Source organism: Alligator mississippiensis, chromosome 4, assembly GCF_030867095.1.
Source record: "Alligator mississippiensis isolate rAllMis1 chromosome 4, rAllMis1, whole genome shotgun sequence".
In the NCBI taxonomy this organism is placed as follows: domain Eukaryota; kingdom Metazoa; phylum Chordata; order Crocodylia; family Alligatoridae; genus Alligator; species Alligator mississippiensis.
The window spans coordinates 231632381-231645264 of NC_081827.1; the positions used below are offsets into that span (position 1 = coordinate 231632381).

At 40.1% G+C, this 12884-nt stretch overlaps 1 long non-coding RNA gene across 1 annotated transcript in view; it reads right to left on the reverse strand.

Moving 5' to 3' along the window:
- Positions 1–12884, reverse strand: part of LOC106738171 (uncharacterized) — a 64397-nt gene that overhangs the window by 32662 nt on the left and 18851 nt on the right. Inside the window, exon 8 of the long non-coding RNA XR_009462126.1 lies at positions 1357–1435. This is a non-coding gene — a long non-coding RNA (uncharacterized LOC106738171). The remainder of the gene's footprint in view (positions 1–1356; positions 1436–12884) is intronic.

Genomic DNA, 12884 nt, shown 5'->3' on the forward strand with positions numbered 1-12884 from the left:
GAAGAGCAATGAGAAATTTAACTGAAAACTTAATTTTGTCAACTCTTTCCTGTTGAAAACTTCAAAATAAACTCTTTTCCTGTGAACATTTTTTTCATTTGGATGAAACCACGTTTTCCAGTAGAAAATTGCACTGCAAAGTTTTGTTTCAGCCACTTCACATCCATAATGTGAATAGCCCTCACTTTAGCTCAGGGATTCTCAACTTTTTCGACTTAAGGGCCCCCTGGATAGACTCTTGTTCCCCTTTGGAAAATGCCAGATCTTTTCACTCTCTTTCTTTTTTCTTTTTCTTTTTTTTTGACTACAGAAAAATAATAGAGCAGTTTGTTTCTCATGCAAAGAGCTCAGAAGGACCACAACTACGGATTTCTATTTGAAATCTATGGGCCTATCCAGCCGAACACACATGCACGGTATGTGGCGCCACAGACCCGTCTATGGCACCACACACACCACACATCACACATGTTCCCTGTGCTGCTAATTAGCAGTGCTGGGGTACGGTGTTTTTTTACACCGGGAGATTCCAGTGTCAAAAAAAAAACACACTAGAGAAAGCAGGGCCACACATGTGGCCACAGCACGTGCTGCCCAAAACCAGAGCCTGGCCAGCCAGAGCCACACTCCAGCTGCTGGCCAGGCTCCCTGGTGCCAAGTTGCCACCGCCAGAGCACTGGGAGGACACCAGGTAAGGCTGCTGGGGCCAGCCAAGGTGCTGGCTCCAGCCTCCCCTGCTCTGTCCAGGGCAACTTGCCAGGCACCAGAACATGCATGCACCGGCATTCCCTGGGGAAATGCATGTGCATACTCATCTGGACGTGTCCTATGTGTCTATCCTGTGAATCATGTTTGCAGACCTAATAGTGCATTATTTTGTTGCATCCATGAAAGGATTTCAGGGTACCCCAGGATGCCAAGGCACCCTTACTGAGAGTCACTGCTTTAGCCACACCACACCACACCGAATAGAAATTCCTATTTAAATTAACAGCAGAGGTTCTAATAAATTTCAGATATGACCAGTTAGTTTTTTATTGCTTACCCCTATGCTTTCTGTCATGAACTCATTCCCTCCACCACCACCACCCCCACCACACACACACAAGGAGTAAATTCTGTGGGTCTATTTTACTCACTGACACTCATTTAATATATAAAGATGTTTTCACCACCCCACTTAACCACAAGTGTGCTGCCTGCCAAGAAAAAATGCAAGGTCACCAGGAAAGTGATTACTACTTGTTCTAACTATACTTATTTAAACAACAGAAATGGTTCCAAATAGCAGGGCAAACAGCTAGCACAGACTGCACTGGAATCTTATGTTATTTGAAAATGCATCCAATTACTTACCGTGTAGTACTGTCAGTTCCCAGCTTTGGTCTGCTGACCAGCTGCTAGTGGTCTTGCAACTTTTCTTTGTTTCTAGTTGCTAAATCACAATAAAGGAAAGGAAAAATATTTAACCACTTTTCTATTACACCTCATCTGTGTTTGTCATTGCTATACATCAGCAGAGCTGGCAATTTTGTCACCTATGAAATTAGAGCTGGTTCACATGACCATGAATGTGAAGAGATGTGGTTCATGAGACCATTCTCCACCAAAATATGACCCACACTACGAAAAGCTGGGAGAACTCATTGCCTAGCAAACAGGGCATTCTGTAAACATTTCTCAACAAAACTACTGCATGGAATCATAAAACAAATCAGAAGATACCATGCAGGTCATCTGTTGGGTGGGTATATTTCATGCGACATCAAGGACAAGATCGTTTCTTGCCCTACATGACAGAAGGGGAAGGGGCAGGATGAAAAGAAAACAGCCACTCCATCTGTGCAGAAGGGTCTGGGTAGTAGAGAAGTTGGAGACCTGGTTCTACCTCCCCATTTAATACACTAGACCATCCAGCTGATCTGAACAGAAATGGAAACAAGCTGTTAATATTACATAGCAGTGGCAGTGTTTCCTACCTGAAACTGTGGCACCAAGAAAGGAATGACAAGTACTGAATTGTTCCTGGGGCAGTACTGTATGCTGCCGTTTACTGTAGGCTGAAAGCAAACTCCCCATCTAGTCATAAAGGGGTAGAATAATAGCATTCATTGTGACTCTGACATTTCTGTTGGAGAGGTTTGCTTCTCAGTAAGCAGTTATGTTTCCCTATTTAGTTCTAAACTACAATCATGGATTTTTACAGTCTTTATTTTATGCTTCTGAAAAAATGAAAGGATGAAAGGTTACATTTGGGTAGTGTAGGAGTGACAGCCAAAGTGCATATGACGATGTGATGTGAAAGTCTTTGGCTATACAACCACTTTGGGAGAAAATAAGGTTACGGCTCCAAAAATACCATGATCAACCAACATGTTTTGAGCATTAATCAAAGCTGAATTCTATCCTCATGGCACTGTAACACTGCTTGGAATTTATGCAACACTTTATCTTCAAGGTGCTTTGCAAACATTAAAGCTTTTATGATCCCCAGCGCAGTGTTGGTTATGAAGAAGTGCATGAGGTAAGATATATCTGCAGAGACCAACAGCTTATGGGACGTCTCAAAAAAATGCTTGGGAAACACTGCAAAAGGCATTGTTAAAACTTTCTGGAAATAATGTAGTACGTGTCCTTCACAGTGGCCTTCTCCAAGTGAATGATGTCCAATGCATAGAATATCTTCTGTATAAATGCAGACCATAAAGGCCATTGCACATTGACAACAATGATTGCAGAATCCTCCTACAGTCAGAGCCAAATGATGCCTTCTATTGTGGGAAAGGACTTTTCCTAGCTTACCAAATTGCTGGTGCTATATGTATAATTAAATCCTTCCAAGCCTGAGGAAACAAATATCCCCATAGGGGAAACTGAGGCAGAGTTGAAAACCCACTGAAGTCAATGAAACTGATGAAACCGATTAAACCCATTGAAGTCAATGGAAAGATTCGCAAATCAGTGAGGTGATCAAGGCCACAAAAGAGATCAGCAGAGTTGAAATTAGAATTCAGCAATTCTTGAGTCTGCTGTGCTGGGGTTCCCTGTGTCCCAGGGAATCCCTATAGTCCAACCACGCCTTTCCCTGCATTGAAATAATTTCTCCTTCCTAGAAACAAGGCCAAATTCTGCCCTCAGCTTTATTAGAAGTCGTTGCTAGAAACTAACTGCACATGCATGCATATATCTGAGGGCACATAAAATACTACAGATTTTACAAATGATAATCATTTATGGCCACAGAAATAAGCTTTTCTATTGTAGTGAAAGATGCTTTAACAACACTCAGAGCTCAGCAGAACACTTTGGTGTGAACACAAGTCAAACAAAAGGGCATTCAGTATTCTTCAGTTAAGAGAAGAATTTGCCAAATCGGGATGGGTCTCTGGTACAGGTTTTAATGGATATGACAATTGATATAGGAAATGAAAGAGATTTAAAAAAAAAAAAATCAGAAGAATGTATAGCCACTATTAAATTGTGCTTTTTAGTTGGAGTAAAGCAAGCAGCACGATGAAATGACACTGAATGCCCATTTCTCACAGCCTGTCTTGTCTACAGTTACTTTAGGCTTGTATACAGCCAGTTTAGAAACATGCATAATTGCTTATGGTCAACATCATATCACTGCCAGATCACACATTAAACAGATAACCACTATTATTATAAGAGCAACTTCCTTGACCTCATATTTTGGTCTGGCTCAGGATTCCTGTACTTTACCAGTTTGGTTTGTTGTAGTGTGCCAACCTGGTGTCTGTACATGTCATTTTCTACTACTGTAAGTGACCAGTGCAATAGAAGGCTTACTATAAAATGCACATTTGAGCACATGAATAGAATAGATTCAAGAAATATGATCATAGTTGCTCCTGCAATGTTTTTTTAAACACAGACTCTATGCTTTTTATTATAGTTAAGGTACAGTATGTGTTATTTGGCAGTATAATCTGACTTGAAAATGTAAAAGGTTTGGGCAACCACACATTTGGAAGTAGAGATCTTTCCTTAAAACATGGCTTTGGTTTTTAAACATAGCAAAATTTCTGGAAACTTCAGTTTCTTGAAGTCTGCCAAAACTTCAATCATATTTAACATATTCTTGGGGCTTACATATAATGTTTCAAGTAATAAACAACATCTTGTTTAGAGCAGCATGAAAAAGGGAAGCACTCCTTAAGAGTCAAAGTTCTAAACCAACACTAAAAGTAAAGTGTATTTCTCTTGCAATAAAACTCAAACTAAACTTGTGAAATTTGTTAATAACAAAATTAGAGACTACTTTGCACTTCAAAATCATACAACTGAAATTCATTTAGTCCTTTATCATAATTAATTATATTACAAAAAGATGCATTCCCTATCAAGTGCACTGTCATTTTTTATGCAAAAAGGGAGAAGAGACTTTGGGCCTAATTCGGCAAAAGAATGAATTATATTCTATACATAATTACACACCTATCACAGTCCCTTTATCTTTCTATATATAGTGTATTTATCATCCACTTAAAGACATATAGACTATTAACTAGATTGCATTAAAAACAGGACTTTTTGCCACAGGAAGACTCATCATACAGAATATCACCGTGTAAACGTATGCAAAGTCATCTCCAGTAGCCTGGCATCATTTCAGTACACTCATCAGAATACATATTAACAACATTATATTGAGACATACAAACAGCATATCACAGCCAGGATAGAAGCATGGTCCATAATACATACCAGGGATGTAGTAAAGTTGAATTAATTCACATTTATGAAGCACTGTGAGCTCCTCAGATGATCAGTTTAATTCATTATTGTCCCACACTGACTTTGAATCTCCTTTATTCCAATAATGCATTTGCTTTAGAAAATTATACTTTTTAAACATGTAAAAACACTGATGAAATTTGTTGGAGTCAATTGTGACTTGGCCTATATATGTGTGTATGAAGGAGATAAAAAAAGAAATAAGTTTTTATCTTCCTTTACTTTACATAGGCTACTTGGCCCTAGGTCCAAGTATAAATAGCATCCATCCCTTTCCTCTATGTGGACAGAAGTATGTTACCCCATCATTCCTGGCTGGCACAACTGAGCAACATTAGTACTTTATTTCTGGTATAAAAAGCCCATGGACCTTGAGAGCCAAAAGAATGATTTGTGACTTCTTGATCCAGTGGACCTGTGCCACAGAGAGACAGTCTAGTTCATTAACCGTGGACAGCTTTTTTTTCCCCAAAATGCAGCACAGAGGTCGGATGATAATAGCACCAAGCAAAGCAAAAGAACTAGATACTAATGAAAAAACTCAGTGGCTTCCTTTTATGTTAATTAAAGATGGGCCTGTGCCACAAAGTTCAGGGTGTTTGGATCCAGGTGTTTGGCTTACGTCACATCTCTAATAATCATTAATCTCATTGAATGGGAGCAGTGGAGGGTGGGGGGAGAAAAATCAATAAAAAAGATGAATCAAGAAAATGAATGGCATTCTGAAATACCTGCATGTCTGGTGCTTACTCAGGGGATAAAGAGGAGGAGGAGGTGGTCATGTTAATAAAAAACAAAACAAAAAGCAGTCTGAGCAAAATTCCATTACCTGCAGTGGGAGTTTTGCACAATTAAGGGTTGCCAAAGTTGGCACTAAATATCTTGGGTAAGACAAGAGATACTGGCTTGATAGGAGTTAAGAAAAATAAAGGTGATCCAGTGATACTTTGATGTTGCTATAGACTTTCAGAGAAGGTTAGAGAAAGCAGATTAGGACAACAAATTACTGATCAAGGGAAGTCTGATAAAGAAGGCCAGAATTTGATAATGGAAGAATTTAATTACTCGGATATGGATTGGGATAATAACCACATGGAAACTCAGGCAGCTTGTTTCTAGTGGTAATGTTATTAGTTTATTGAACAGCCAATAGTGCTTCCCAATGCCTGGAAACGTAACGTATAAATAACTTTAAAGTTGGTGTTGGAGAGGACATGCTACCCCAAATCTTTATAAGGTAAGAGGTGAATCACAGATAGCATTCTAATCAAGAAAAAGAGTAGGAGAGTAATAGAGTAAGGAGATCCAAATCAAAACTGTCATTGGAGAAAAAAAAAGAAATTCTGAATATTCAACTCAAAGAGAATATGCCCAGTAATAATATAAGATTTTTCACAGGACAAAGAAAATTGGTCCCCTAACAAACAATAGTGAGGATCCGACACAAGTGTACTAGGGAGGAATGGATGTGTTTAAGGATTATCCTGATCCTGGAGCTCTGATCATGGTTTCATAGTTGTGGTGTGGTTATTGTAGTCCATTGACTACAATGCATATTACATACACAAAAGGAATAAAAGATCAGGACAAGGAATAGACCTTACACTTTTACCAATATAAGGGATCAGAAACTGGTCTATACCCATAACAGAACAGAAGTTCAGTACACAAAACTGGTCTATACCCAGAACAAAACAAAAGCTCGGCGCACACAGACTGGTTTAAAAATGGTGGAACCCAGTATAAGATTTGCACCCACCCACCAAAGGGTGAATGTGTACTGTTCACTACCGATCTAAACTATGACACTTAAAAAACCCTGCATAATTAAAATCGATTCCACCTCAGGCCTTTCTAATGTCTGTTCCTAACTCAGCTCCATCTCTTCCACTACTCTCAGATGTGATTTCTCATTCAGACATGCCACAGGATGGAATAATCAAGAGGCAGGTATAGTCTAGCAGTTAAGGCCTGTGACCGGGTGCTAGAAGAACAGGACTCTGTTTTCATCTGACACTGAAGTGCTAGGTGACCTGGAGCAATTCACTTAACCACTCTAAGCTTTATTTTACCCCATTTGTGAAGCTGAGATCATAACCACTTGACAAGGATGTTTGTCAGTCTCGTTTCATTAACGTTGATAAAATGCTTTGAAATGCTTAGATGAAAGAGTCTACAAAATCCCAGTGCCGCCATAATCATGTCTGTGGCAAGATGGCTAGTGTAAATGGCTCAAATGGGTTTATGGATTAACCTTTCATGTCAGAAAACCTGGAAGTCAAACCTATTTTTTAACTCATAAGTGAGAATTAAATTTCAGCATATTAACCTGTTTGGTGTGTATGCAAATCACCTTTTTTTTTTTTCTTTTTTTTTTTTTTTTACAGTTGGGTATATTTTGGAAATTCTGGCCAAGAGGAAGCTCTGCAGTGGAAAAGTGGGGAAACTGAAAATTAAGATTCAGATAAAGATGAAAAGTTCATTTACACCTGCCTGCACTAGTTGGGATTCAGATGAGAAAGCTTGCACTAGCTTGCTGAACAGGTAAGGCTTTTCTGGAGGCTTGTGTACCAGAAATTATGTTTAAAGAAATAATTAAAGCCCTGATTCACAAACAATTTTACAGACCTAAGGCCAGATTTAGATACCAAAGTTCAAAGCTGAGGTCCTCAGAACCTACAATTAGTTGCCACCTAATCCTAGAGATATCCCCCATCCATAGGTACCTCAGGTTTTGATGTACGTTTCCCAGGTACCTAAAGAGCAACCACCTTAGTTTCAACAGTGCTGAGCAGTTTGGTTCCTAACACATTATACTGACAGGATCCACAAACTAGGCATACTTCCACCTTTCTCAAAGCTTTTTCTACTAGATAAGGCTCCAACAGCCACATAGCAGCAGCCACCTTTATTGAAAACAGTGGTGGTGGTGGTAGTTTCAGCATTATTATTGTGATCCACTGACTACAATGGATATTACATACACAAAAGGATTTCAGGAGTTAGAGTATTCACCCAAGACAGGTGAGAATCAGGTTCAATTACCTCATCTGCTGGAGGAGATTGAAGGCCACACCTCCTTGGAGAATGATCTAATAACAGGCCTCTAGCAGGTAGGTACTCTCAACCTTTCTGACAAAGCTGTTCTGCTTTGCATAAAAAAAAGTTAGGCTTAGGCTACAAAGAGTGAGGAAATACGAACATGACTTAATCCAATGATAAGAGCATTCAGCTAACAGGAAGACCTGGGCTCCAGACCTTGCTTGAAGGACTATTGATATACAAGGGTGTTTCAGAAACTAATAATTTTGAAATAAAACCATTGTGTGTGCAACACTCACTTACTGGAGCCACACCACTTCTCTACATAGTCCCAAATGTTAGGTGTGTTCAACAATGCCACCACTGTTCCTCACTGCTGTGTAGTTTCCCCACTTTGTCACAGACATACAGCATAAGCAGCCATTAGTTTCTGAAACACCCTTGTCTTTTCTCCAGTGACCATAGAATGAAAAATACACAGGAACAGCCCCAAGTGCAGGAAAGTAACCCAGGGCTGGCAACTGCCTTAAGCGCTAAGAGTCCTGCTACCATTTGTTCCCTCTATTTCAGAAACTTAAGCATCTACCTTCAGAAGAGGGCTGAGGTCTATGAATCCCACTAGAGGTAGGTGCCTGCCGTAGCACTGATGAAGGCTATGCTATGGGCGAGTTTAGGTGGCTCCTCACTCATCATTCTGGTAGATAAAGATTTCATTCTGAGGTGGGCAATTCTCCCCATTAATTTTACAGCAACCTAATATCCTAAGTGTCTGACTCTAGTCTGTGGATTCTACTATGGTGGCTAAATGCCCAAGTCCCCATGTGATCCAGGCCCAAATCTCTAGCTGTTATGTCTGAGAAGATACCTTCAGATCATATTTCAAAGGTCACACACAACAGAGTGTCTACCTGAACATGGAGAAAGCCTGATATAACTCTGAGATGTGTTAAATGAACCTCTTTAAAAAAGGGGTGTTAACTTTGAAGCCCAGTTCTGATTTTTTAAATGGTTCTATTTCTTTTTTGACAATAAACGTATCTTCTAATATGTGCCATCTGTTGTGAATGCCATCTCTTCTAGCTATCGGAAATTAGCAGAGTTTGGGAAAGTAACACTTATTCAGAATAGCTAGTCAAAAACTTTCCATCAAAACTGTTTTTCCATACAAATAAATCACTTTTGACTAAACAGAATGTTGCAAAGAAGCCGTGCTCACATTAACATACTCTGCTTTAAAGTTTGATAAATAAAAAACACCGGTTGGCTATGGTGGTCCTCCAAAGTCTGCACAATTTTTGCAAGAATTTTCAAATAAATGTTTCCTCACAAAAAGTTCTTGTAAAACACCAAGTAATTTTGACCTAAATATCTGAAACAAAAGAGAGAGATTTTACTTTTCCACTGAAAACAGCAACAAATTATTTGCAATAGCTACCTGGCTCCCTCAAGCCCCATTCTCCTCTACGGACTGGGTTCTTGAGATAAACTAATGCACTTACGATACAACATAGTAGCAGGAAGTGGGGATGTAGAGAGTCTTGCCCAGGGGTCAGCAACTTGCAGCCCATGGGCTGGATCCAATTCATAAAGGGACTGGATCGGGCAGAGGCATAACAACACAGCCGGGCACCTGGGGCAGTGACCGAGGGGCAGAAGCAATTTCTGGTTGCCACTGTGCCACAAGTGTGACATTTTTTGCAGCAACACAGAAGCTTCTCCAGCAAACTCTAACCCTGCCTGACTCACCAAACCAGAAAATATATTCCCAGTCCAGCCGTCATCAGACAAAGCTAACATTAGCAATAGTAGACACTGCCTGGTCTGTCAGGATGGCAGAACAATCCACTGCAAATCACTGTGTTGGAATGCGGACAGAAACTTGGAAAGGAAATAACTTCACATTCAACCTCCTAAAGGGTTATTCCAACAGCACTGAGCTAAAGGATAATTCTGAAACTTCTGATAAGAAACAGGAGTAGACATTAGTGAGGCCTTAAATAGTTTTAGAAGTACTCTGACAACAGCTTTGATTTCTGGGGACTAGAACGCAGAACGCATAATACCAAATGAGCCAGGTGCTTGGCCAGTGTGCAGTAATTTAGTTCCACAGAAGTCCATAAAGTTACACCAGGTTACTCTAAGTGAGGATCCATCTCCCTAACTATGCTTTAAATTGTCTATTTTTAATATATACAGTTTGAAAGTCTAATATACTCAACTATAATTTAAAAAATCTGGCTGTATATAACATATATTTTTAAAAGGGCTAGAATATAAACAAATGATTATAGCATAATTCACAGACGTGAAGAAAATGATAGAAACAGTTTTATAGGATTTAGTGAGGAAACAGATTGAAAAGCCTAATTTGGGTAGAGTCAGCCAATGTGGATTTATGAGCAGGAAGTCTTGCTCAAATAATTTGTTGGAATTCTTCAAAGCTGTGCCTGCCAAGGTAGACAAGGAAAATGCTATGGATGATATACAATATGCTTAGATTTTCAAAAGAGCATTTGATGAAATCCTACGCTGAAGATTACCAGCAAGGTACAGGGCCACCATGCAAAGGATAACAAAGTTTAATGAACTGATAACTGTCTCAAAACAGCAATCACCAAATGACTAAGATTACCACTCAAAGCAAGATACTGCTCTGGCCAGGTTAGAGACCTGTCTTGTTTCTAATCTTTGCAAAACAGTTAAAGCAGAATATCAAAGGTAAGATACCAAATACGCCGACACAAAAATAACAGAGGTGCTAGCAACTACTGCTTAACATGCATTATAAAGGCAAGATCCCAAACACTGTCAAAATGCATCATCAGCATCAACGGGATCATGCTGCTGTGCTAGAGCATGGACCTGATAAAGCAAACATTTTCCTCCACGGTGAGGACAGTGACAAAAACTGATCTCATATGTGATCAACAAGTGTTGAGAAAACAAATGTGAGCAAGAGAGGGGAGAGGTATAAACAGAAGACAAAGGCCCACACACAAATGGGAGGAAAAAGAGAGGTATGGAAAACCAAATTAAGAGAACAGAAAGGAAAAGAGGAACAGAAAAGACGAGAAATTATCCTTTATTGAATTGATTCAGATGATGTTAAGAACTGAAAAAGAGATCATAAAAGTCTAAACTCACCTCCAAATTTAAAAGGTTATAGACCAGGCTAGACATGTGAAACACGAAACAAACACTATACCAAGAATGCAAAGTTATAGTGAAAGTGTGATAAGGTATGTTTCAGATAAGCAAGCAAGATCCAATGCAGACCCATAGGGCACATGCACATAAATTCATGGGACCCAATCTACGATTGTAGATCTGGTCCCCAATTCTGCACACATTCATCAGTGCCAGGACCCTTGCCAGGAATGCACTGTAAGTCAGGGTCAGGTGAGAGGCAGGAAGGACTGGGGGGTGGGGGGTGGGGAGGGCTACTGGGTCGGTGGGGAAGGGGTGCAGGGTTGGTGGGTGTGTGGGGAGGATAGGGGAGTTGTCCATTCAGGGGTGGGGTGGGGGGGAATCAGGGATGAGGGAGGGAGGGAGGGAGCTAGAAAAAGCACAGTCCCAGAGCTGTGCTCCAAATGTGTACACACTTGGTTAGGCACAGGTTAATCCAGTCTACATAATGCACCTCCTTAGGTGAAGTAAATTAGATTAGGCCAGCCATTTTTCACCCGATCTAAACTCCCCAGATGTGTACAGTTCGACACTTAGATTGACCTAACCGTAATTAGGTCCTAACCTTAGTTAGGTCAATCGAAGTGTAACATCTGCACATGTCCATATAGCTTTTCTTGTATTTTAAAGAGTACGTGTGTGAGTGAATAGACACATACACACACACGAGTTAGAATATTTCAGACCATGTGAACTCCTCACCATATTTTATTTCTTCCCCCCTCCACACCCCATACATTATTGTTAGATAGTGGTCAGATAAATATGATAATCATTTTCAGTAGTTCATGCAATTTCTAAACTATCAACCAGTTTGTCACAACACACAATAACCTGTACAGAATATCTTCATACAAACAGAAGTCTTGAAGCCAGAAATAAAGCATCAGATGTAACTTCCTATTTTAAATTAGATTCCATCCAACTCTTGCAAGTTGGGAAACACAGGCTCAAATCTCCTAAGGTCAAAGATGAAATGTAATTTGGGTCTCCCAGGACCTGGTGAGTGCTTTCATTACTAAGCAAGTGACTAACTTGAAGGGAAGGGAAGTGGTGTGTCCACTCTCCTCCCTCCCCTCTTTCTATAAGAAAAGACTGTATAAACACCTTACTTAAGGAGAAGCTTCATGAACTCCAGTTGGAGATAAATGTTTCCTGGTTTCCCACGGTAAAGTGCCCAAGTCTTAAAAAGTGCCAGGGCTAAAGGCACAACCTTCTTAGTGTTTGCCATCATCTAACTTACCAGCTCCTGCTGACTTTTGTAGATCCCATTCTTAGGATACATTTATATTATAGTCTGTTTCTATAGCTATACCAGCAGAGCCAGCTAGCAGAGATGAGGCATATCATGGCAGGAGTCCTCTTTCTTCCAGCACAGCTACATTTCTTCTCCAAATGATGTAAGCTAAGCCAACAAAAATACTCTTCTAACACCTTAGGTGTTCCTATAACAGAGGTCTTGCTGACATAGACACAGCAGCTTGAGGGAGAAGTGTCTTTTTCACACTCTTAACTGACATAGTATTCAAGCAAAACGTGCTAGTGAAGAAGTCATCTTAGGAACCTGACCCTCTTTATATATTGTCTGGGGAGCCTAGGACCTAACTCAGGGCTGTAGATTCCAGGAGGCAGCTCAGCACCTACAAGTTAGGTGCCGCAATGCTGATTCAAAGCTCTCTTTGTAGATTAGCCCTAGATACCTAAAACATCTTCATGATTCTGGTCAAAGTCATTTATAAGCTTTTCGGAATATTCCTCATCACCCCTCCAACGTCTCAACTTCAGTGACCTGAAACTTCAGAACGTCCAGATATGAAGTCCAGCCTCCCAAGCAGGAACCCGGATATTTGTTCCAGTTTCTGATAGAAATAATTCCTGTATAAATCTGGAGCAACTGC